The sequence below is a fragment of the Acinonyx jubatus genome, chromosome D2, assembly GCF_027475565.1.
Source record: "Acinonyx jubatus isolate Ajub_Pintada_27869175 chromosome D2, VMU_Ajub_asm_v1.0, whole genome shotgun sequence".
Lineage (NCBI taxonomy): Eukaryota > Metazoa > Chordata > Mammalia > Carnivora > Felidae > Acinonyx > Acinonyx jubatus.
The window spans coordinates 6412347-6438568 of NC_069393.1; the positions used below are offsets into that span (position 1 = coordinate 6412347).

The 26222-nt window shown below is 40.4% G+C and overlaps 1 protein-coding gene across 9 annotated transcripts in view; it reads right to left on the reverse strand.

Moving 5' to 3' along the window:
• LYST (lysosomal trafficking regulator) overlaps positions 1-26222 on the reverse strand; it is a 191017-nt gene that overhangs the window by 156924 nt on the left and 7871 nt on the right. For 4 of the 9 annotated variants that reach the window (XM_053207475.1, XM_027046953.2, XM_053207474.1 and 1 more), the window contains exon 1: positions 19163-19277. The gene's annotated coding sequence lies outside the window, so the exon portion shown is untranslated. Of the gene's footprint in view, positions 1-12219; positions 12354-19118; positions 19283-19527; positions 19677-26222 lie in introns of those variants that run through there. The other 5 variants (XM_053207470.1, XM_053207473.1, XM_053207469.1 and 2 more) reach the window with 5 other exon arrangements.

Here is a 26222-nt window from a genome sequence, read left to right on the forward strand (position 1 = left end):
TAAAAAATGAGGGAATTAAGGATATATGAATTTTGGAATTTTTAGATTTCTGAAACAAGCAGTTCCAGATCATAACATCAGCCAGAGTGTGACCCTGCACGTAGGTGTCTGAAATGCAAGTTAAGGTCACTGCAGTTAAGTAACCATGAGGCTGGATCATGGTTAGCTCTTAAATGAAAGTTCCTTGGTGACAGGGATTTTGTCTGCTGCATTTACTGCAAAATCGACAGCATCTAGCACAGTATGTGGCACAACCTTTTGTTGAATTTCTTAAATGAACATCATGGATTTCTCCCAGGATTCCCATTATTTTCACCTGTCTAAGGAGCCCTCATTGTGGGTCAAAATTAGGCTCGGAGTTATCAGCTCCCCTGACTATTTCCTTAACCTTCTGGAAATGAAACGGTCAATAAAGTAAGTCAATAGCAGCCCTGCTTTTACTGAGTGAGACTTCCCACAGACATTTGGACAGCCGACTATGATATCTCAGCTCTGTTCTGGTTCTGTGATTAATTTCCACAACCTATTATCCAAAAGATCACAGAATTAAGCCATCACCGTCAGTCTTGTGGATTCTGACATAGTCATTTCCTTGACATACAGTATAAAACTACTACACCTCCCCCCTACACCAAGTCGTTACCACAGATATTCTTCAGTTTTAGGCATTTTTTAATACCTTGTCATTTCTGTTTTAGTCAGTGCTACCAATAACATTACATTTACCACTGAAAATAAAATCTCACGCTCAACAATAGGACAAGAAAGGCTCTCTAGGTCACCAAGTTGCCTCCCTAAGAACCATCAAACCTATCACTAATTCATTCATTCATTCATTCATTCATTATTCAACCAAAATTTATTTCTTATTCAATAAATACTTACTAATCTGCTGACTCGTTATATTTCCCTAGTTCTAAATCTGTTCTGAATAGTCAAACAGTCAGCATTGTGACAGTGCTGAAAATAAAGGCAGGACATTGGGAATCTAGCAAGTACTAGCCGCAACACAGAGCTGTGTCAAGTTTGGCTTCCTTTTCCATAAAATGTCTGTCCCACAGAATCACTGTGTGGATCTTCAAAGATTATATAACATCAGGAAACTTGGTAAACGCCACAGCTCTTTAAATGCTCAGTGCTAGGTGAACAGCAGAGAGTGCCATCTGCAGGAAGAAAAAGATCATCGCCACCTGTCCTCAGAACTGTGTATGGAAATGCTGATGTTCTGCTCTATGAGCATATAGTTTCCAAGGAAGCACTGACAATAAAAGTAGGGAGTACCTGTCTTGTGACTTTTGTAGAAAAGGAAAAGAGGGAAAAGACAAGAAAAAAGTTTATAATAATGAACTTCATTCTTATAGCCTCATTAGAAATCACACATTTTCCTTGGGAAATGGTAACATTTGAAGGACCCAATTCCTAACTTTAACCAAATGCCAAAATCCTGGTAAATTCATCTTTATTTTTTTTATTATTAAAAAATTTTTTTATGTTTATTCATTTTTGAAAGACAGAGAGAGATAGAGCACAAGCAGGGGTGGGGTGGAGAGAGAGGAGGACACAGAATCGGAAGCAGGCTCCAGGCTCTGAGCTGTCAGCACAGAGCCCGACGTGGGGCTCGAACTCACGAACCATGAGATCATGACCTGAGCTGAAGTCAGACGCTCAACTGACTGAGCCACCCAGGCGCCCCTGGCAAATTCATTTTTAAAATAATATTAAGTGCTTGCCTAAATTCCCTAATTATGATAGTATTAGGGAAATTGCCATTGGAAAGAATATCTTAAAAAATTTCTTTTAAACTGTTTATTTATTTTTCAGAGAGAGAGACAGAGACAGAGACAGAGCAGGAGCACAGGAGGTCAGAGAGAGAGGGAGACACAGAGTCTGAAGCAGGCTCCAGGTTCTGAACTGTCAGCACAGAGCCCGACGTGGGGCTCGAACCCACAAACCACGAGATCATGACCTGAGCTGAAGTCGGATGCTTAACCAACTGAGCCACCCAGGCGCCCCGGAAAGAATACTTTTAGAAATGTATTATGTACCAAGAAGGAGGAGACTGCTATCAATCACAGGATTATTGTAAGGATTGACTACAATACTATACAGAATAATAAATATTCAGTGAATTCTTTTGAATCAGAACTTGCCACTATTTGAAGCAGACTTTTGAAAATAAAGGCTGGTTGTTATGGACTATTAATCATGCTAAATCCCATCTCTCCAGAGTTCAATATATATTGACTAGAGACTGATCAGTGACTTTCTCAAAGATCTCACATATTCTTTGTAACAAATCACTAAATCTAAAAACCCTTAGGAGAAAAATTTGATAACACTATACTATTTCATAAGTGACATAAATAAAGGTATGAATATGAATATGTTAGAATCATACATGTTCACAATGGCAGAAAAGTTTAGACATCATATTATCCAACCACATTCCACAGTTAACAAAAACTGAGGCTCACAGGTCCACAGTCCCATGGTTAGGTCCCATGACAGTTGTCTTGGGAGTTACATGATATGTTTAGAGCTAATTAAGCAGAACGAAAATAACCAAGTTTATTAACCAAGACGTGACCTTTCTCCTTCTGTCAGGTCAATTAAAAATTAGACAATGGGCAAAGAAGTTTCCTTAACACTAAATACTATCTCTGAATGTTATCCGGAACTTTTACTCAAGTCTGCTAGGTTTCAATCTACACACCTGGAAACATGCTTCAAGAACCTCTCTACAAACTTCTGTTTGTTGCACTAAGTGCAAATGCAACTAGACAGTAATCCTGCCTCTGTGTCCCATGCTGTTTCCTTCCACCAGTCAAATATCCTGCCACCCCAAACTTCTCAAGGTATTCTATAGCTTCATGTTATCTTTTTGCATACGTTTCCACATTTCTCTTTTACATCAAGAAGTAAATGAACTGGAGAAAAAAAACCCCACAAAACTCTGCTCCTCCTAGAAAAAAGTATTCACATTTTAACAAGAAGTAACACCTTCAGCTCTAACTGGAGTTACAAAGTACGAGACGCATTAGTCACAGAAGTCCGCTCTGATGTAGATGTTCCATATTAAAAACATAGGACTACACTAATCCTTAACCAATAAATGTGTGTGGGGGGGGGAGGGGGAAGAACAGTTGTACTGTTCCTACTTTTATTCTGTATTATGCATTTATGTATTTGTATTATAGAATGCAAAAATGTGCTGAAATAATTTCAATTTATGTACAATTGCTTAGCCTGATTTTAAAAAACTCAATAAAATGAAAATGGCAGTGGTGTGGGGGCAACAGGTGGAAATCTAAGCAGTGGCCCCAGAAAAATGAACATACTTTTTTTTTTTTCACATTTCAGGAGTCGACAAACACCCACCTATTCCCCTCCCCCTCTCTAGGCCCATGAAGTCTTGGTTAACACTCTCCATCGTGGCTGCCTGGACACCTATAACTGGCCCAGAGAGAAGTCATCATGGCCCCTCATTCGACAAAGCTGGCCTGGGTACAACACAGCAAGGCAGAAGTTTGAAGTAAATTGAGAGGAAGCCACACCAAAATGTACCGAAGTTAAGCCCTTCCATAAGCAGTTCATTTTCCCTACAACAAACAAATGGGGAACCAGATATCTCAGAAGAACCTGGGCTTGATCCTGAGCACCATAAAAGAATGGAGATTGAGACACTGTAGTTATAGTGAGGTGGCAATAAGAAGAACTTCAAAGACTCATCAGGGTAAATCATCTGCTGCTTCAAACCCTCCTAGGAGGAATGTGCTAGAAGTTTTACACCAAATGGCTCATACATCTTGAAATCACATCTCTGGATTCTTATAGAATAATGAGAATGATGGTGATGATACAGCTAACATCTAAAACAACTACGAGACATGAGGCACTACTGTAAGCACACTACTATAGTAGCTGGTTTATTCCTCATAAGGATGTTGTAAGTACAATTCTCTCCCCACTTGTCACATGTCACAAACTGAAGCACTGTGAGGTTAAGCAACTGCTTCAGGCCACACAGCTACTAAGCGTCAGAGGCAGGATACAGACTCAGGCACTCTCTGGATTCTGCATACAAATTTCTATTCGCCCGAGCAAACATCAACTCCTCCCTCCAACAAACCAGCTCTTCCTTTCTCACTCCTATTTCAGTTGATGGGCTCTACCCAGTTACTCAGGGAGAAACCAGAATAGCATTTCATCTGGGGCCCAGTCAGTTCTTCCGTTTGACAGCTTTGCTGGTTTACCTCTGCATCTGCTACTTGCTAACTCTATGACCCTGGCTTACTTGGCTTCCTCTAAGTCTCAGTCTTATCTAAGAGCATGTAAAATTGTTGCGAATGTTCATTCACTCACTCATTCATTCATTCATTCAAGCTTGTGCATGCAAATGGGAGAGGGGTAGAGGAGAAGGAGAGGGAGAATCCCAAGCAGACCCCACACTCAGCGCAGAGCCCAAGGCGGGGCTTGAGCTCACAACTGTGAGATCATGACCTGAGCTGAAATAAAGAGTCAGATGTTCAACTAACTGAGCCACCCAGCCACCCCTGCTGTGAATATTTTTTATTAATTTAAATTCAAGGTCGCTGACACACAGCGTAGTATTGGTTTCAGGAGTATCCTGTTGTGAATATTTAAATTACATGGGATAACTCACATAAGATGCGTTGCATGGGGAGGGGCAGACTGTAGGAAGATCAATAATTATTAGTGATTATGATCATTACCTTGAATGCCTGGATGCCGGAGCATCCACCGGCCCTCATCCCCTCTCTCACTTGTAATACTGACAACCTCTTAATTGGTTACTCTGCCTGGTCTACTTTCCATCCAATCCAAATTCTACAACTGCTAAAAATGTCATTCACGTTTCCTAAAATAATAAATGACACTCCAATTCCTAGGGAATAATTTCCCAACTCCTTATTATCGTGCTATGTCATTCCCTCCACCATCTAACCTTTTTAATCTCTCGGCACATCTCAGAACACGTTCCAGCACCCCATAACTCCTCCTAAGGGTGCTCACTGTCTCAACACTATTTCACTAATGTTTCTTGTCATGTTGTTGCTGCTGCAGAAATTCCTATTCATTCCCAGTTCATTACTTTCAACATGCCTCTTAAGACTCACCGCCTTGTGTTAACGGTATTGTATTGTTTCTTTCCAAACAAGATTATACTCCCCTTAAGAAGGAAAATCAGGTCTCATTTGTTTAGAAAAAAAATTTTTTTGCCTAATACAGTGCCACAGATAGTAAGAGCTCAACAAACAAACACCAATTCATTTGATACTAGCTTTGACAGAAAACATTTTAACATTCAAATTCCTTTAGGAAATTTTCCCACAACTTAAACTCTGAGAAATAAATAGCCACATTTACAAAAGCCTTTTTCTGTTCGATAGCAGGCATTTAAGGTACTGAGGAAAGTGCTACAGAAACACGTCAAAAACGTTACCAAAATTTTTTTAGATTAAAACCAAAAAACTTTAGCAATAAAATCTTGGATGTTTATTCTTCCTATTTTAAAGATTATAATGCAGAGGACACGGTTTAAAAGTTCTTTAAAATCAATTTTAGAAATAACGGTTTTCCATATCTCCTAAAGAAACAATAAAAACCCAGATTGGGATCTTATCCTAAATGTGAAATGAAAATACTAAAAATATTTTATATAGCAGCACCATAATCATCACTTTTTAATATTTGTCTTGTATAAGGTAAAAGATTCTGCAAATTGTTTCAGAAATACTGAACACAGATATACAGAGGCTGTAAAGACACCACGTAAGTGTGCATGGCAATAGTTTCCTCTTATTCTTTCATAATTCTTATAGACACAGTGAAAATTAGCGTCCCTTCTAAAAACAATTTGGTTGAGGCAGTCAATTACAGACAAATGTGTTCACTGTTATAAAACGTGGCACATCAAGAAAGATTAGCAGTGAGATCAAGTTGAGGCCCAGCTGCTTACTCTGCCACTCTCTAACCATCCATGAAGATGGACAGACAGATAGGAGGAGAGAAGGTACTGAGAGTGATAGAGAACAGAAATAAAAAAGGAGTATATATTAAGCAAATGCATTTCAACTTCAAACTATGCTTAATATTTTTTTCTACTACATTGAGTATCATCACAATTTAGTTTCTACCACTGTGGTAAACATGTAGACACATGTAAAGAAGAGGGGTTAAAGTGATAAATGAATTACATACTGAAAACCAAATGCTATCACTTTTTATAGTATATCAGACATCTTTTGGTTAGGAGATTACTTTCATAAAGTGCATTAAAATGTTCAAGGGGTTGGCAGTATAGTCTAAAGAATACTACACTAAAAACCAAGAGACTTTAGGTTTTCTGGTTTTGCCTCAAACACTCTTTAGAATCTTAGGCAAATGTTTAACCCTTCTGATCCCCATTTTTCTCATACATATTAAAACAAAAACAGGGGCACCTGGGTGGCTCAGTTGGTTAAGTGTCTGTCTCTTGATCTCGGCTCAGATCATGACCTCACAGTTCATGAGATCTGCCCTCACTTCAGGCTCTGCACTGACAGCACAGAGCCTGCTTGGGATTCTCTCTCTCCCTTTCTCTCGGCCCCTCCCCCACTCATGTGCACACACATGAGCATACATGCTCTCTCAAAATAAATAAAAATAAAATAAATAAAAAAAAACCCAAAACAGATGATTTCTAATTATCTTTTGGGCTGTGAACTTCCATGACAGTATAGTATGCAGAAAACAGAAATATAGTAATAGTAATATAGTAACAGTAAGCATCAAAGTTAATTTAAAATCAAAATTACACATTCTAAATGTTTCCTTAAATTGTGCATAATCAAGTTTTATCAAAACTACATTACTGGGATTCTATTTTTAAAAATAAAGTGTAGAGAAAATGAATATGTTTCAGTTGTATGGAACATATGACTTCAGAAATATTCTCCGGGGGTGCTTGGGTGGCTCAGTCAGTTAAGCACCTGACTCTTGATTTCAGCTCAGATCATGATCTGGCAGTTCATGAGGTCGAGCCCTGCAATGGGCTCTGTGCTAACAACACGGAACCTGCTTGAGATTCTCTCTCTGCCCCTCCCCAAGTTCTGTCTGTCTCTCAAAATAAATAAATAAACTTAAAAAAGAAAAAAAGAAATTTTCTCCAAAATATTTAAATAAGGCTAACAGAAAAAACTTAAAGAACAGTTACCATCTTTGGAAGCATTATTAAAGAGGAAATCCAGAAGACAGTAAAGGATTTTAATCTTTAATAAACTCTAAGTTACAGTGCATTTAAGATCCAGTAAAGTCTAGACAAGTAAGTATTAAAAAGTAGTATAAACGCAAGCTGATAGAAAGACACAGCTGTTCTGCAAGTTACACCAGTAAAACCTCCCTTTACCATCGACCAGGATGCACTGAACTGTATACTTCAATGAATCAATACCCAGAAGCAGTAACAATGAGTGATTTTATGAACAGATAAATGTTTTGTTGCCCTTTCAAATAAGCCACATTAATATAATAAAAGAGGAAATCATTCTTACCATTGTTTTAATTTCACACCCATCCAAACTCAGTATAATAATTACACTGTTGAAATAATACGTATGCAATTACAATTATTATTATTCCATCTAAGGAACTCAGACAAATGAATCTACAGAACTAATTAAAATTCTATTGTACCAAATCACATTTTGATCAGAGCAATCTTAAAGATCGAAGAGAAAGAAGAAAGGAAAAAATTAATATACTATTATTGCTCTTTAAAGGTTCATAATACTCAAATGAGCATATAGAATTGATTTCACTTATGATAAATAAATTACTAAAAACAACACACTCAGCCAAAACCCAAATGCTACCACAGATAATTTAAATATATTTAACTAAAATATATTTCCACTAAGCAAAGACACAGTTAACTTTGAAACAGTTAAACATAAGAACAAATTCCTAAAAAAATAGCAAATCCATCCCAACAACTATCTTGGGGATTGGACATGGTTAAACCATGCCCAAAAAAGCAGGCGTAAAAATAGAGAAAAAACAGAAGCACCTGGGTGGCTCAGTCGGTTAAGTGTCCGACTTTGGCTCAGGTCATGATCTTGCTGTTTCATGGGTTAGAGCCCCGTGTCGTGCTCTGTGCTGGCAGCTCAGAGCCTGGAGCCTGCTTCAGATTCTGTATCTCCCTCTCTCTCTGCCCCTCTCCCATTTAAACTCCATCTCTCTCTCTCAAAAATAAACATTAAAAAAAATTTTTTTTTAAGTAGAGAAAAAATAGGGGCGCCTGGGTGGCTTAGTTGGTAAAGCATCTGACTTCGGCTTAGGTCATGATCTCACAGTTCATGGGTTTGAGCCCTGCGTCGGACTCTGGGCTGACAGCTCAGAGCCTGGAGCCTGCTTCAGATTCTGTGTGTGTGTGTGTCTCCCTCTCTGCCCCCTCTCCAGCTTGTGCTCTTCCTCTCTCTCAAAAATAAATAAATAGGGGCACCTGGGTGGCTCAGTTGGTTAAGCATCCGCCTTTGGCTTGGGTCATGTTCTCGCGGTTCGTGAGTTTGAGCCCCACCATCGGGCTCTGGTGCAGAACCTGCTTGGGATCCTCTCTCCCCCCTCTCTCTCTGCCTCTACCCTGTTTGCACTCTCTCTCTCAAAATAAATAAACTTAAAAAATTAAAAAGTAAACATTTAAAAAAAGTAGAGAAAAAATAACCAACAACATTTTTCACAAAACTAAAACAAATAATACTAAAATTTATATAGAACCACAAAATACCCTGAAAAGCCAAAGCAATCTATTTTTTTAGTGTTTTTAAAAATGTTAATTCCAATACAGGGGGTACGACAAAGGGGTACATGAATCCCTTTAAATTAGTTAGGCAAAGCAATCTTGAGAAAGAACATAGCTGGAGGTATCACAATCTCACATTTCAGCATATACTACAAAGCTATAGTAATCAAAACAGTATGGCACTGGCACAAAAAGAGACACATCAGTAGAAGAGAATAGAGAGCCCAGAATAAACCCATGCCTACACAGTCAATTAATCTATGACAAAAGAGGCAAGAAAATACAATGGGAAAAAGACAGTCTTACCAGACGAGTTTCTTACACTATATGTGGAAATAAGTTCAAAATGGATTAAAGACCTAAATGAAACCATAATACCTAAAACCATAAAAATCCAAGAAAAGAGCTCAGGCAGGAATGTCTCTGACACCAGTCACAGAAACATTTTTCTAGATATATCTCCTGAGGAAAAAAAAAAAAAAGGCAAAATTAAAACTATTGGGGACTACACCAAAAAAAAAAGTTTCTGCCCAGTGAGGGAAACCATCCAAAAAACAAAAAAGCAACCAAATAAATGGCAGAGATACTTGCAATGATATATCTGAAAAGGGGTTAACAGTTAAAATAAAGAACTTATATGAATCAACACCAAAAAAGAAATAATCTGATTAAAAATGGCTAGAGGGCCTGAATACACATTTTTCCAAAGACATACAAACAGCCAACAGACACATGAAAAGATGCTCAACATTGTTAGTCATCAGAAAAATGCAAATCTGGGGCACCTGTGTGGCTCAGGTAGTTAAGTGTCCAGCTCTTGGCTTCTGCCCAGGTCATGATCTTGCGGTTTCATGAGTTCGAGTCCTGCGATGGGGCTCTACGTTGGCAGTGCAGAGCCTGCTTGGGATTCTCTGTCTCCCTCTCTCTGACTCTCCCCACCCCCCGCCCCCACCTCCCTCTCCCTCTCTCTCTCTCTCTCTCTCTCTCTCAAAATAAATAAATAAACTTAAAAAAAAAGATGCAAATCAAAACCACGATACAGTATCATCTTACAACTGTCAGAATGACTAGAATCAAAATAGCAAGGAATAACAAGTGTTGGTGAGGATGTAGAGAGAAAGGAATCCTTGTGCACTGCTGGTGAGAATGTAAACTTGTATGGCTGCTATGGAAAAGAGTAAGGAGGTTCCTCAACATATTAAAAACAGAACTACCATATTATCCAGTAATTCCTTTACTAGGTATTTACCCAAAGAAAATGAAAACACTAATCAAAAAGATACATGCACCCCTATGTTTACTGCTGTATTATTTACAAGAGGCAAGATGTGGAAACAACCCAGGGGTTCATCATTAGATGAACGGATAAACAAGATGTGATATGCATATACAATGGAATATTATTCAACCATAAAAAAGAACGGAATCTTGCCATTTGCAACAACAGGATGGAGCTAGAGTATAATGCTAAGTGAAAACACTCAGAGAAAAACAAATACCATATGATTTCACTCATATGTGGAATTTAAGAAACAAAACAAATGAGCAATGGGGGAAAAAGAGAAAGAGACAAACCAAGAAACAGACTCTTTTTTAAAAAATGTTTATTTATTTATTTTTGAGAGAGAGAGAGAGAGAGGGGATGAGAATATGAGTGGGGGAGGGGCAGAGAGAGAGAGACAGACAGACAAAGAACACCAACCAGTCTCCTCACTGTCACTGCAGAGCCCAGAGTGTGTCTCAAACTCATGAACTGTGAAATCATGACCTGAACTGAAATCAAGAGTCAGACACTTAACTGACTGAGCCACTCAGGCGGCTCAAGAAACAGATTGAACTATAGAGAACAAACTGATGGTTACCAGACGTGGGTGGGTGGGTGGGGGGTTGGGTGAAATAGGTAATGAGGATTACGCATGCACTTCTCATGATGAACACTAGAGTAACGTATAGAATTGTTGAATCATTTTATTGTACGCCTGAAACTAATATAACACTATGTTAATTGTATTTCAAAAATAAGGAAAGAGAGAAAGACAAAGAAAAACCAAAAAGGAAGAGGAAAGAACATTGATATTTCTCAGTATTTATCAAATGACTTCAAAAATTGTCCCAAATATATATAATGTACAGTATATGTAAATGATATATATACATATATAATATTATGTTAAATATAATTTTATATACCTTAATATTCTCAAGTACCATAAAAGAGAAATATTACTGTTATGATTTTAGACAGTTGAAACATCCAGAGATAGTCAAGAATGATAGCCAGGAAATTGGATGAGCTATTCCTAGAAACCACATTTTTATGGTCTGGCAGTCTATATTCTTTTTGGCTTCTTAAAGAGAAGAGACTTCTTAAAAAGAGACTTTGCAAAAGAGATATCTTTTTTTTTTTTTTTCAACATTTATTTATTTTTGGGACAGAGAGAGACAGAGCATGAACGGGGGAGGGGCAGAGAGAGAGGGAGACACAGAATCGGAAACAGGCTCCAGGCTCCAGGCTCTGAGCCATCAGCCCAGAGCCCGACGCGGGGCTCGAACTCACGGACCGTGAGATCGTGACCTGGCTGAAGTCGGACGCTTAAGCGACTGCGCCACCCAGGTGCCCCATCAAAAGAGATATCTTAAAAGAAAGTTCAACTTTCCAAGAAGGGCTTGGAATAATTTAATAAAAATAATAAAATAATAAAAATAATATTACAACATGTTGTGATTTTCCAGTAAGATGCGAAGAGCATTTTGTTCATCTATCACAATAAATCCATATATTAAGACCTCTATTTTACTTATTTAAAAAGTTAGTCTTCTACAATCTGTCAAGTCAAAGAATGAAAGGAGAAGATGCCTCAGCAACAAGAAAGTAGCCTGAATAAAAATCTAGCAGGTTGTAGGAGATACAGTTCTGGACTAAGAGTCAGACTGAGGCTCGGTGCCTCCATCTGTGTGCCAGCATCCCTAGATCTTTGATTCCCCGTGTATAAAATGAGAAGGTGGAATGAGATTATCTCTTGTTACTTTTCAAGCTCTAAAATGTTGCGTTGACGGTGTTTGCGAGATGGGTTAATGTTGTATCTGGCAAAAGAAACTTTGGTCCAAGAACTTGATAAAAATTAATCGATGAAAATTATAAAAATCATTAGTGTTATGGGATCAGGAATCCTAAACGAATAAACGTTATGCTCATGCTTCCCGCTCCCCCCAAAAACTGTAGAGAAAAAACAGAATCCTAGAGTTAGTCCACAACCTAGATGCCACTTTTCACTATTTCACCAAATTAGGAATTCTCTCTCTTCTTCCTACCTATTCCAGGTTCTGATAAATTGTAGTTATTACAAAGTGTGTCTTACTTGATTTACAATGTAGCTTCCTCTTACTTTCACTCTTCTCATTACAACAAAATTACTGACCTTACTAGGAGGCATTGGTTGGAAATCCAGCTCTCTCCTAGTTTTCAACCCCTCGTCTCCACTGACTTCTTCACTGTCTAAAATAAATAAATATAAGTACAAGTACAAGTACAAGTACAAGTGTCCGGATATATCCTGTTGATACCCTTGACTTTAATCTATACTTGAAGCAGTCCTCCTGCCTCGCCTCAGCTCACCTCTCTGTGCACTGCAGTCTGACTTGTGCTCACACTTCTCTACCAAAACTACTCAGGCCAAGATCAACAATAACCTTCTAATTGCCAAATCCAACCCAATGGACACATTCCAGTCCTTATTTTCTTTGACCTCTGAGGAACATAAAGCAAATGAGACTATTAATCATCCACTCTTAAATCTCTCTTCTTTCTGGACTTGTGAGATGACAAATGTCTTCTGGTTTTCCTTGTACCCTTCTGACCACTCCTCCTCCGTCTCCTTAGCTGGATTCTTCTTTGCCAGCTCCTTCATGTTGGGGAGCCTCTGGATCCTGTCCTCTTCCTCACTTCCCATTCTTTGTGTTCTCTTTTGATGATCTCATCCACTTCTAAGGTTTCTAGTACCACCTATACGCTAATGGATTCCAACCCTTCATAGAGAGATGAACCCAGAACTTCCTTCACATCTCCTGAGTCTTCTAGAACAAGACATACCCAGAACATGTCCGGGCAGTATTATAGGGCTGGAGAGAATAATCTCAGGCTAGTAAGCCCCATTCATGTCCCTCTAACTTAGGGCTCAATTTGTTCATTCTCAACATCCACAGCCCTTTTCCAAGATGATAGCTCCTCTTGTTACATATCACAGATATGACTACACATCTTGATTTGCCTAGGACAGCCCTAGTTTCTGCCTGCTGTCCCAGGGTAACTATTAATGACACTCTTTTCATTTTCAAAATAACACGTATTTGGTCAATAAATTACATGATGACCCTACCTGCCCACCTATCCTTTCTGATTTTTCATACGCAACTAGATGAGTGCTTCTTCCTCCCTGGACACTTCACTCCCTAGCTTTAGGAACCCTAGTTCTGTTGTGAAGAAATGTCCCTGTATCCTCTACCTTTACACAAGAGGAGCATTTAATCTTCTCCTCTTAATAAATCACTATATACACCCAGATCCCAGGCCAGGAAGACAAGTCGGTATTATTCTGGTTATCATCTGGTTCTCAAAGTGACTTGTGCATCATTATTACCCATTTTATCTACTCCTAAGGCTAAATTATAGCTATATTTATAGTTGTCAACTACTGACGTTGAGTCTTTCATCTCCATTTATTGAGAACTTTGTTACAAAAGTCCTGTCTTCCTCTCCACACAAGATCTGCTGTTTCTGAGGGCTTCATTATCCATAAGAAAAAATAATCCCAACACACTAGGATTTAGAGCTCTTTGATTTCCTCTTCTTCAATGACCCCTACTTTGGAGAAGAACAGCATAGTGTATTAAGTGGGCATAAGGGCTTTGGGGCTAGAAAGAATCAGGTACTTCCTAGTTGTGTACCTTTGGGAAAGTTACTTTACTTCACCAAGCACCCATTTCTTCATTTGTAAAATAGAGTCCCTAATATGTGCCTCAAGGGATAGTTGTGAAAAATAAGTATGATAAACTATGCAAAGCACTTAGTATAGTGACGAGTATACAGCAGTACTTGATAAATTGTAGTTTTATTAATATTATGATTGCTGCACAAGCACTATTAATCTTGGCTACCCATCATCACTGGCCATACTTTGACCCTTATCATCACTTGCAACTGTTCTGACTCTAGAATCTTAAAGTTAGGACCTCACATCACATGCCTATTTTTCCATCTCTAGTACTCCTTTGCTTCCATTAATCCTACCCCTTACTCGTTGAAATTCTTCACCCTCTTTGTTCTCCGCATTTATCAGCTCCATCTTGGCTTGGCTGTCTTCTTCAATCAAGCAGGATACCTACCTATGGCTCAGCTCTTCAGTTAGCAACTTCATTGGCACCCTCAGTTCCTTGACTCTGGACCACCCCCTTCCAGGTTCTACATCACAACCCCCCTTCCACTCCCCATCCAGATTTAGTCTAAGCAAACATTTTCTGCACTGTTATGGAAAAGTGCTGGAGAAATCTGCTTAACCATTCTGATTGGCTGCTCTACTCACTTGTGATTTCAAGGCTGTTTACCGCGATTCAGTAATTAGGTTAGTGGTCCTTGGCCAAGTCCCTTTTCCCATCACAACAGTAACTCTTCCCATGAAATATACCCCAATCCATGCTCTTCCTCCTCAATTTCAGCACATAACCTGCTGCCCACAGAGACAAGAGATGCTATATTATATTATGTATCTAGTCTCTATTTCCTTTTTTTTTTTTTAAATACTAGGAAGATACATCACTGCTCTTCTACAGGGTAGCCCTTTCACCTGTGCTCTTGTTCCCAACCCCTCCCTTTCTGCTGAGGTTATGTCTGATTATCTTCTTTCTCTTGTGACTTCAATTTTTTTGTGACTTCAATTTCCTTTCCTCTTCAATGGACTCTTTCTATCAGTCCACTAAAGTTCCTTGGCTCTTTCATCTTTAAAGAAAAACAAACCTCCCCCAATGCCATCTCCCAGCTCAAGCTTCCCCACTGTCCTCCCTTCCTTACCAAAAGTATTTGAAAGGATATGTCTACTGAATGAATGAAGCCTTTTTTATTTGGGTTAGACTTTTCTTCTGAGCTCCAGACCTATATATTTTGAAAATTCTAATTATACCTGACTCTGTTCCAACAAAGAAAACAACTAGTCTCACCAAACTGATGTGAACTGATGAATTTCACATCTCCAAATCTGTTCCACCACCTATATTTTCAAAATTAAGATCAATTACCAGCATTACCATCCACCCAGTCAGACAGTCTAGAATCCCCAAAGCCCACTTTGATTCCTCCCTTTCTTTTACTCTGTATCTAGGCAAGTCCTTTCTAACATCTCCCACATCTGTCCCCTTTGTGTCTTCCCAGGGCTCCTACCATTGAGGACTCCCCATCTGACACTACTTGACAAGGATGTTGTGAGAGTTAAATAAAATAATAAATGGGAACGCAATTTGTAAGATGTGAGGTGCTTAAAAAGATTATTTAATACTATCATATCTTTGATAAAGTGAGCAAGAGGTTAATATGACTTGTTCTTAAAAAACTAACTCTGGTCTTAATAATCAGTGCTGTGTTTTCTAATCACAGATTACAAAGCATCTGCTTGGCGATCTGGTCTATAATTTTTCTAGGAATCATCTAGTGTCAAAATGTTCAATGTATAGTTTCTAAGCTTCACTTTCCCCTACCTCATTTTTCAATTTGAAATATGTGATTCTTCAGGTTTCTGGCAAAAATCTTCTATCCTCTTTACCTTTTAAAGATGAATTGTATCAACATTTCTAAGTATGCACAGTAGTCTTATCATTCATCCATTTCTTCCACTCATTTAAAGTGGCTAGAAGTTCTCTTATTTCCTCACACATTTTGAGTTTCAATTTCAAGGAATCACATTTGAATGGAACAATGACGAGCCTTTAGGAAAACCGTTTGATTCCTTTCTTGATTAATTAAGATGATCATACTTTAAGCACTACTTTTTCATATTGTTAAAAAAGATTTTTCTTTTTTTTTTTTCTTCCCCACAATTAGACCTGAAAACCATTCAAAGTTTCAAAATGTATCAGGTCTCTCTCACTTACTATAAATCAAGGCCAGAAGAATTAAGAGAAAGAAAGACAAATACCGGTGAGAAACAATAGCAAAAGAAAGCAGTATCAAAGAACAGATGGTGTTCCCATGCACTGTTTACAATTAGTTATTAATATGACGTCTTTTTATGTACTTTCAGAATATATTTAGGTTGAAAATCCATTTAAATATATTAGTTTATAGCCTGGGTTCTTTTTTCGGAGGAGGGGGTACCAAATTACTTTATTCGAAGGAACGATACGAATAAAAGAAGTAGATGTCTTGGTACAACTTAGAGAAAAGGGAAAGGTAACCTGAACAGTCATGTACTTGTAGCCTGGTTCTTAAGGGAAGGCACAGACCTTAAACTCTAGAATCCTGATATATTTTTGATACAAGTTTTACAGGCCAAATGCTATGGCTCCAAATACTGCATAATTTGATGAAAAGATCTCCGTTTAACATGTGATGGCCCATTTATTTCAAGCCATCTTTAATGAAACAAAAGAATTAGGATAATCCCTGTATATTACTGACTTATTAATAAAGTATTAAAAATACAGGTCATTTCCATTGTAATTTCACAAATGGCCAAGTGAAGCCACGTTTGATAACAAGATTTCTGAGACTTAAAAAAATTCTTGAACGTAAGCCAGGCATCTAAACATAATTTGGGAAAAGCTTAGTCATTTGAGGTGTTCAAGTTAAACACAGCAACAAACTAAAAAGGTACTCTGAAATTCTAGATTATATGGCTTTCTCTACAAATGACACTAACAAACAGATGCTCTGAGTGCAAGCAAATAAAAGCAAAGCTACATTTCTTGAAAAGAATGAATAAGTTGGTCCAAAAGAGCTAAAAAGAAAAGGAGTCTGAAAAAGGTTGGCAGTTCATGGGTGAAATACTAAACCCCTGTTAAAGTCAAGATAATGTGAAAAGTCTCTTCAACACAAAGTTACCAGAATCTACTACCAATAATCTCTACTTGGATGTCTCATTTTGTGGTCTTCTAACCAACTCCTAACCCACTGCGCATCTCATAAACCTCATCTCAGTACATGTCTACTGCATCTTTGCACTCGCTTAGGATAAAAACTGTAGTTGTCTTTAAGTCTCCTGTTGAGTCTATCCTCAATTCAGCCAGAAATCAACCACTCCACCGATTCTACTCTGGTCCAAATGATAACCATCCATGGCCTGAATTATGGCAGGAGTCCCTGAGCTGATATCTCTGCTTCTACCCTCTCCTTCATCCAAAGTCTATTCTTCATCCAGCCACCAGAGTGACCCTTGTAAAAGTCTCATTATATCTCTTCTTTATTCAGAGGGATGAGTCCTTTTCTCACTCAGAGTGTAAGACCAAGCCCGTGCAAAGGCCTACAAGACCTCACCCAATCTGATTTCCCATTCCCACTCACCTGATTTCATCTCTTACTAGAGATGATCTCTTACTTTGCTCACTCCACCAGAGCCAAATCTGACTTTGAGCTGTCCACAAACATGCCCAGTACACGCCTGCCTCAAAGCTTTTGCAAGTGCCTTTCCGTCTACTTGAACACGCTTCCCCTAGAGAGGGGTACGGATTACCGTCTCCTTTCTGGTCTTGGGCTCAGACGCCACGTTCTCTAGGCAGTCTTCCCTGACTACCCCTAGTTAAAACCCTTTTCCAGTTCCTGATCTCTCCCTCTTCCCTGCTTTTTCTCTCTAGTCCTTGACACCGAATGACATAGCACATATTTTATTATCTGAGATCCCCCACTAGAATGTAAGCTCCATGAAGGAGGGGATATTTATGTGTTCAGAAAACTCTGACACACAGTCCATGCTCAATAAATATATACTAAATTTATAGATCATGTTATGGCTTACACACTGCTTTCATGTAAATTAAATTATATAGTAACTCATTTTCTCCTAATTCTTGTCTCCAAATTCTCAATCTTTAGGCAGTAACAATATGAAGGACAGCAAAGAGTTATTAAAAAAAAAAAGTTGCTGACTACTTGTAAAGCTCTTTAAAACAGATACCCCGTATTAATAACTACATCTATAAAATGAAAGCTCATTGTCAACATCTTTATTAGCATAAGGTTTCTGGGTGTGGAAGTTTAAAGTAACAGCAGATCAGCCAAGAATCATCAGGAAGGAAAGCCCAATTCAGTTTGTCCTATCAATTTGTTAAACAAACCCTAGGAAAAATGCGGGTTGAATTCAATGTTCAAGGAAACGTTGGTCCCTATTAACACCCACGTACTCAACACAAGATGCAACTCCCTTAAAATTTTCTATCTGCTTAAAACAAACCTCATCAACTGCCAAGTGCTGTCACTGGGTGTGTATGGTCCGTTGAGCATCTAGGGAATGTTTTGTTTTGTTTTGTTTTGTTTCGCACGATAAGAATTAAGGCTACAGGGACGGTTCTTAAAGCCTCTGGCCTTATCCCCGCCACTACTAAACAACTCGTTGACCTCCACGCTGTGGTGCCGGGGTCTTCATGGGTTATTTCCCGAACAGTTTAATCCTGCCAGAGAACCAAGAGGCATCTCAGCCAAGGCTCCAATGATGCCAGAGACGGACAGCAGATGTCTCAGAGGATCCTCTGGAGAGTCTCTCGCCCCGGCAAAGGGTGTCACAGGCATAAGAAAAGCAGCAGACCAAGGCACACGGGGGAGATGACAGATGGGTGAGGACCGCGGGACAGGAGCTCAAGGAGCGACTGCAAGGGTGGTGGCGCGGAAACTGTCAACTCCCGTCCCCGACCTGCCAGTCTGGGCCCGGTCGGGGTGGAGGCAGTGCCACCGCACAGGACAATAAATACAATCAAGCTAGCAGCAAATCGCCGCCAGCCTACTCGACCTCCGCCCCTCCGTGCGCCGGGAAATAAAGTTGGTGGCGGGTGGCCGCTTGCAAGGGTCCAGGGGGGCCGGGAGGAGCTCCCGCCCGCCGCTCAGCTGCTGTCAGAGGCTGCCCGGGCGCGGGGGGCGGGGGGAGACATCTCGGAGACCCGGAGCCAGAGAGGACGTCTGAGGACGGGCTTGGGGCCGGGTCCCCAGCGCCCTCAGTCGGGTGGCGGCGACCCCCAGACCCCCGCGACCGCCGCCACCCCAAACCGCCTTCCCTCCAGGCCACGGATGGTGTCCGGGACCCCAAGCCCTCTGCCGGCGTCGTCGGCGCCCAGCGGCCGCCTTTACCTGCTCTCTGGCTGCAGCCGCCGCCGCGGCGCCCTTCCACTCACCGGGAGAATCCCGAGTCGTCGTCGCTGTCGCTGCCGCTGCCGCCGCCGCCGCCGCTGCCACTGCCGCCGCCGCGAACTCTCCACCCCCGCCCCCTCAGGTAACCCAGGAAACCGGGAACACCACCCCCTCCCTTCCCCTGTCCGGACCCAGACCCGCTGTCCTGCGCGTGCGCGCTTGCCCCTCCAGGCGCGCCCCGAGCCCCGCCCCTCGCTGGTAGGGCACAGTCGGCGTCGCAGGCGTGACGCGTAGAGCCACCGAGCCAATAGGGAAGGGAGGAGGGCGGGCCGAGCCTCACGGCGGGAGGAACGGGGGGGTGGGGCTTGGGGTTTCTCCCAGTGCTGGGGAGGTTTGCCTCCGTTCTCACCCTGCTGGTGCGTCGCCAGGCTGGCTTTGTCAGACCCAGGGGAGAGCGACCATCGTTTGAAAAGAGTCTAGCACTTGCGCAGCGTCCGCTTCCTCCATTCAACAGAGACACTCGTTCTGTCCTCCTTGTGTGGGTTCAGAGGATGGGGGCTGCAAGAAGAAATATGGGAAGGGGTTGAGAGAGGGAGGAAAGGTTACCCGAGAAGAAGCCTAGCCTTCCTTTAGGGCCTGGAAAAAGCCATTTTGCAAAGGTAACTGTACGCTTCTTTCAAAAAACGAAGCCACTGTTGAAGTAATTCAGCACAAATGTGTATTTTTCAATTTAGCTCTCTTCAAACACATTTGTGTAGTGTGTGCATACTGTCTACATTCTATACCTTAAAATAGCAGTGCCTCCAGCAGGTGGGAGCTGTAGGGTTAACACAGCATGTTTTGGCTGTATCACTGAGTGCCTGGGCCAGCACATGGCTGGTAGGCTGCTGCCGCCAGCAGTTTGGCGTTTTAGAGGACATCCCTGCTCACCACCCAGTCACCGCGACAGCCTTTGTGCGGAATGTTAGAGGTACTGGGGAAGATGGTGAACCGGATTCAAGTCTTACCTAATACAAATTACAAGCAAATAGTCTACAAATTGGCAGTGATTGCTTTAGAATCAACAACTCCTGTGATTTTTGCACAGGAATCAAGAACTGGAAATATTCAGGATGTTATGTCTTAGGGAAGTAACTAGTTGGTCAGTGATGTGGTTGGAAGTAGCTGTTGGGGAAAATTCTGCACTTTAAAAGATCTCCCCACTGAAGTTCAACCTTTAACAGTTCGTACCTTTGGGCAGAGGTTGCCCACTTCCTCTGGCAATCTTTTAGACTGCAAATACTCCAAGGATGGACAACATACGAAGTCACTAACAAATTAGTGAAAGATATGTCTTAGCGAAATCACCACTCATTTAACAAATAATGAGCACCTACTATGTGCTAGGTACCGTGCTAGGTGCTGGAGATACTTTGGTGAGTTTCCCTGAACTAAAAGAGGAAGAGGAAGCCAAACTTGACCTGTTTCACAGTTTTACCTAACGGTGAACCCACTCTTATTTTCACACCTACTTTTACCCGCTCATCTTAAAAACACCTCTTTTTTTTTTAATGGACAAAGAAGTCATAGAAATAATAAGTAACAATCCAGTTTCTGTTTCTCTTGAATGTAAGATAATAGGCGATCATGATTTTATTAAAGCCAAACAGAACGAAACACTTTGTGTTACAACGGTACCCAGTTGGCCCTCAAAGTATTATTTATTTGTAAAAGGCACAAGGTAATGTCATCTGTGTCTACTCTTTTCTCTGTGTATCTGTGTACTAACTTTGTTCAAAAGTATCTAAGAACCTAAGGATGCCTGGATGGCTCAGTGGGTTAAGCATCTGACTCGTGGTTTCAGTTCTGGTCATGATATTATGGTTTTGTGAGTTCAAACCCCAGGTTATTGGGATTCTCTGTCTCCTTTCTCTCTGACTCTGACCCTCCCCTATTCACGCTGTCTCTGTCTCTCTCAAAAATAAACTTAAAAAAATTAAAAATAAAGAGTATCTTAGAATCTAGATATTAAGCATACATAATTAGATAAACTTAGTTCAAAAGATTTCAAATGAACACAAAAAATGTGTAATCAAGTACATTCATAGAAGAAAGATAAAAGAAATTAATAAATATATACAAGGAAGCCTTACTTATGTATGTGTATCACATGTTGAAAAACTTTGTAAGTGGGAAGTCTAGATAATTTGACTCTAAAATTAGATTGTAAAATCAAGGTTTTAAAAGATGCAGTTAACGTACAGTTGACCCTTGAACAACGCAGGGGTTGGGGGTGTTGACCCCTGCGTAGACGAAAATCCACATACAACTTTTGGCTTCCCCAAAACTTAACTATTAATAGCTTACTGTTGACCGAAAGCTTTATTGAAAACATAAACAGTTAAGGAACACATATTTTGTAAATTTATTACATACTGTATTCTTTTTAAAACATGTTTATTTTGACAGAGAGAGAGAGCGTTCATGTGTGCACACGTGCACGAGCAGGGGAGCGGCAGAAAGTGAGGGAGATAGAGAATCCGAGCAGGCTCCACGCTGTCAGTGCAGAGCCTGATGCGGGACTTGATCCCACGAACCTTGAGATCATGACCTGAGCCGAAATCAAGAGCTGAACACTTAACTGACAGCTTCATGGATATCTACAAATCAGACCATGTCACACCTGTGCTAAAAACCCATTTCACCCGTGCGAACCCCAAATCCCTTACAGTGGCCCACAGAGCTCTACACCACCCAGATCCGCACATTCTCTTCTCTTCCTGCTCTTCCGTCCCTGAAGACCTACTGTTTATGGAACCTTCCAGACACATTCCTGCCTTAAGGTCTGTGCACTGGCTGTTCCCTCAAACTGAAATGCTTTTTTCTCCCGACAGCCACAGATATAACTCTCTTACCTCCTATATCTTTGCTCAGATTTCACCTTCTCAGTGAAGTCTATCTCAACATTGTCCTGAAACCTTGACAAGAGGAGTCTCTGTCCTGGGTCCCTCACTTGAGTGTTTGAAATTGTTCGGGCCCACCCCCGCCCCTCCCCAATGCATACGTTAAAGTCATAAGCCACAATGTGACTCTGTTTAGATGTTTAGAGGAAGAGCCTTTAAAGAGGTAGTTAAGGTTAAATAAGGTCACAAGGGTGGGGCCCTCATCCAATAGGACTGGTATCCTTATAATAAGGGGAAGAAACGCCAGAGCTTTGTGTGCATGCGCATGCAAACACACACACACACACACACACACACACACACACACACACACACACACAGGAAAGGCCATGTGAGGATATGATAAGAAGGCAGCTATCTGCAAACCAGGGGAAGAGATCAACCCTGCTGGCACTTTGATCCTGGACTTCCAGCCTCCAGAATGTGAGAGAATATTTCTGTTGTTTAAGCCACCAGGTCTGTAGTATTTTGTTACGGCAGCCCTAGCAGAATACTACATCCCCCAAAATAATTTCAATAAGAGCATACTACATAACTTACACATCTATTACGCTTATCTTTATTGTCTCCCGCATACAGACTTCATGAAGGCAGCACCCTTTGTTCTGTTTATGATGTATGTGGAGTGCCAGAACACTACCTGGCACATAGTAAGCATTCAGCAAATATTATTGAATGAACAATGTAATGAAGACAAGGTTGTTTACATTCAAATAAATGTCCAAATGGCTCATTATAATTTTAGCGGAAGTTTGAAACTTTAATGCCCCCTGCACTGTACTGGAGCAGAACTAGATTTCTGAAGAAGTGGTAAAGCAATTGCGGGGCTTTCATTTCTGTAAGAGTAACATGGTCAAAATCATGCAGATTTCCACATTTGACTACAGATGGAACAATGGCTATATTAAAAAATTATATCTAAATGTAGTTTTGGAGTGCTTGATGTTATTAGGATGTATTTGAATCTTAAAAAAAATGCTCTTTTTAGTAGGCACCCTAAAACATTATTGAAGAACTCAATTTTTTTAAGATTTTATTTTTAAATAATCTCTACACCCAACGTGGGGCTCAAACCCACAACCCCGAGATCAAGAGTCGCACAGTCTACTGACCGAGCCAGCCACGGCCCCAAAGAAGTCAATTCTTAACTTAGGTCTCTATTAAGTTGTTTAACAATATTCACTCTTTCTTTTTGCAAAAATTATCAAATTAAGTTTTAATAAAATTCTTAAGGTAATTTTCTCTAAGTCACTGATAACATTTTAAAACCCTCAAAGTATGTGTGTTTTACTTTAAAAACTTATGTCATTACAAGATTTGTGAACATCAAAAATATCCTAAGAGGTGCTCTTTTCAGCCAGTTAAAAGTGTTAAAACAACCCAAATCTCTCTTCTCTGTTGTGGAAACTTCATGCTGAGTTTCTTAATGTCCCACTTTCATGTGTAGGTATTTGTGGGCAGCAGTGTCATTAATTCTCATAAAAGCATTTTTTTTCTTTTTAAATTCTGAATTGTCTTTCTGCTTAAAACAGAAAACATTTGTATAGTAATAAATTCAAATGTTAGGACAAATATACAATATAGAAAATGAAAGTCTTCTGTGATCTCCTCCCAGAAATACTCACTAGTAAGTGATGTATTTGTCCACAGATACACACACACACACACACACACACACACAAACACACACACAGCCATAAAGTTGTCACCATCATTGAAAAATGAGGAATTTGAGTCCCCTATTGAGCATAATTCTTATCCAAGTGATTTACTTGCCATTTCTTATTTTAATAGTTGATATTTGTCTGTCTTAATTCCCAATATGTACCTGTGCTCAACAAGTTTATGATGAGCATTGAGTTGTAACCTGCCTGAGCTGTTTCTTTTGGAAGAGTCAACCCAGTCTGTCCTACACAATAGGCTATTAAGAAACGTTAATAAGAAATGCGTCTTTGCTAGCCATTCCTGTTTATAAAACCAAGGGATCGTAGCAAATTTAAAATCACAAGAACCCTCTAAATCTCACAGCATCTCATTTAGAAGACCAGAAAAACAGAGATAGTTCAAGTTATCCACAGGTTCACAGAGCAGAATATCACTTGACCAGTTCAAAGCAAGAGTTGGAAAGGGCTGGTCAGATTCAAGGTAAGGAACAGGTAAAGATATATATGTGTTTCACTACCTACTCAAAAAAAAAAAAAAAAAAAAAACTCAAAAAAAGATTCTTAATATGTACACTTTCTCTGTAATTTCATGTGCACCACGATTTTGGACCACTTCAAAAAATGTCTTACTCCACCTAAAACCAGACAACAGAATCCACTAGTAATATTGTTAGAGTGATCCATTATTTCAGGCTTTCATTCAGTCACTGGGTATTTTCCATGTACTTGCAATGTTCAAGGTTTTGGGATACAAAGGTAGAGGAAGGTCTAGACTGTTGGGGACTCCAGGCAGGTAGACAAGCAATAACAGTAGAGGGTGATGAGGGTTAGGACAGCGTCATGCACTGGGATTTCTCGGGCACTGTGGAGGGACATCCAACCTCATGTCTGGGATCAGAAAAGCCTTTTGGATTTCAGGCAGGCTAATTTTTCCTATATAGGCCTTTAGTGCCCCCAGTCTAGGACCAAATTTTAAAAATGAGACTAGGGTAGCGAGTTTTTCATAAAGTTAAACTTCTTCAATTCTGAAGACTGTCTTCTATTCTGAAGCTATGGCCTTCCTCCTTTTTATAGAATTTAAATGTTTTTTGTGTGTTTTATTTTAGATTTGAAAGAGACAGAGAGAGACAGAGAGAGAGCACAAGCAGGGGAGGGGCAGAGAGAGACGGAGACAGAATGGAAAGCAGGCTCCAGGCTCTGAGCTGTCAGCACAGAGCCCGCTGTGGGGCTCCATCTCACAAGCGGTGAGATCACAACCTGAGCTGAAGTTGGACACTTAACCAACTGAACCACTCAGGCGCCCCTTTTAAAAAAATTTGTGTGTGTGTGTGTGTTTTATTTTATATCTGAGAGAGAGACAAAGACAGAGTAGAATTTAAATAGCCTTCCTTTAGGATATGGCAATATTAGCCACGCATATGTTCAATGTCCTTTCTTGACAAATTGATTGGCAATAAAAAGTTGGCAAACTAGTCCCTGAAAGGGTTTGTTGCTTTGTTCTTTTCATTGATGTGGTTGCCGTTGTTATTATTATTATTATTGTAGCAGTCTACAGAATCCATGTGTCCAGAAACCACTGACAGCTAGGCCGGGTGAGGCTAGGTGGGGTGCTCTAAGGCCATGTTCCTTCTCAGTCCAGCAGCATCAGCGTTACCTGTGAGAGATCCGGGATCTCAGGCCACAACCCCAGACTTACTGAGTCATACTTGGCATTTCAGCAAGACCCTCAGATGATCTAAACACACGTTAAAGCTTAAGAAGCACCATTCTAGGAGAGGGCAAAGCATTATATAAAAACTGGTGGGAGAGATCATGGTGGCTGGAAGATCCTTTCCAAAGTAGAAAGAGTAAAGACCATATTTCACAGAGGGTGAGGGTGATGTTAGCAGGGCAGGCAGGAGGGTGGGTGATGATTAATATTTTCCCTCTGCACCAACTATAGCCAGATAGATAACTGCTCTATATTTCATCCTGGTCATTTTATTTTTTTTTTAATTTACTTTTTAAAAATGTTTGTTTTTCAGAGACAGAGAGAAACAGAGCATGAATGGGGGAGTGGGGAGGGAGGGTGCAGAGAGAAAGAGAGAGACACAGAATCTGAAGCAGGTTCCAGGCTCTGAGCTGTCAGCACAGAGCCCAACGTGGGGCTCGAACCCAGGAACTGTGAGACCTGAGCCGAAGTCAGGCACTTAACCGACCGAGTCACCCAGGCGCTCCTCATCCTGGTCATTTTAAACTAAGCCATGTTCCCTATTGCCTACAATGCTCAATCACTTCTTGCAGAACCTCAAAACATAGGTTAAACTCTTGTGGGGCAAATAAATATCTTGGGCCTAATGTGTGGCAGTTAGTGGGATGTTATCATAACGATAATAACAGGTCATGCCGACTCTCCATGGTGGCTGGTGAAGAGTCTGCTTTAATGAGGACCAGACACCAAAGGAGAAAGGCTTACCCTACGCCAGGGTGTTGCTACATCATGCAGATGGAAGGAGCCA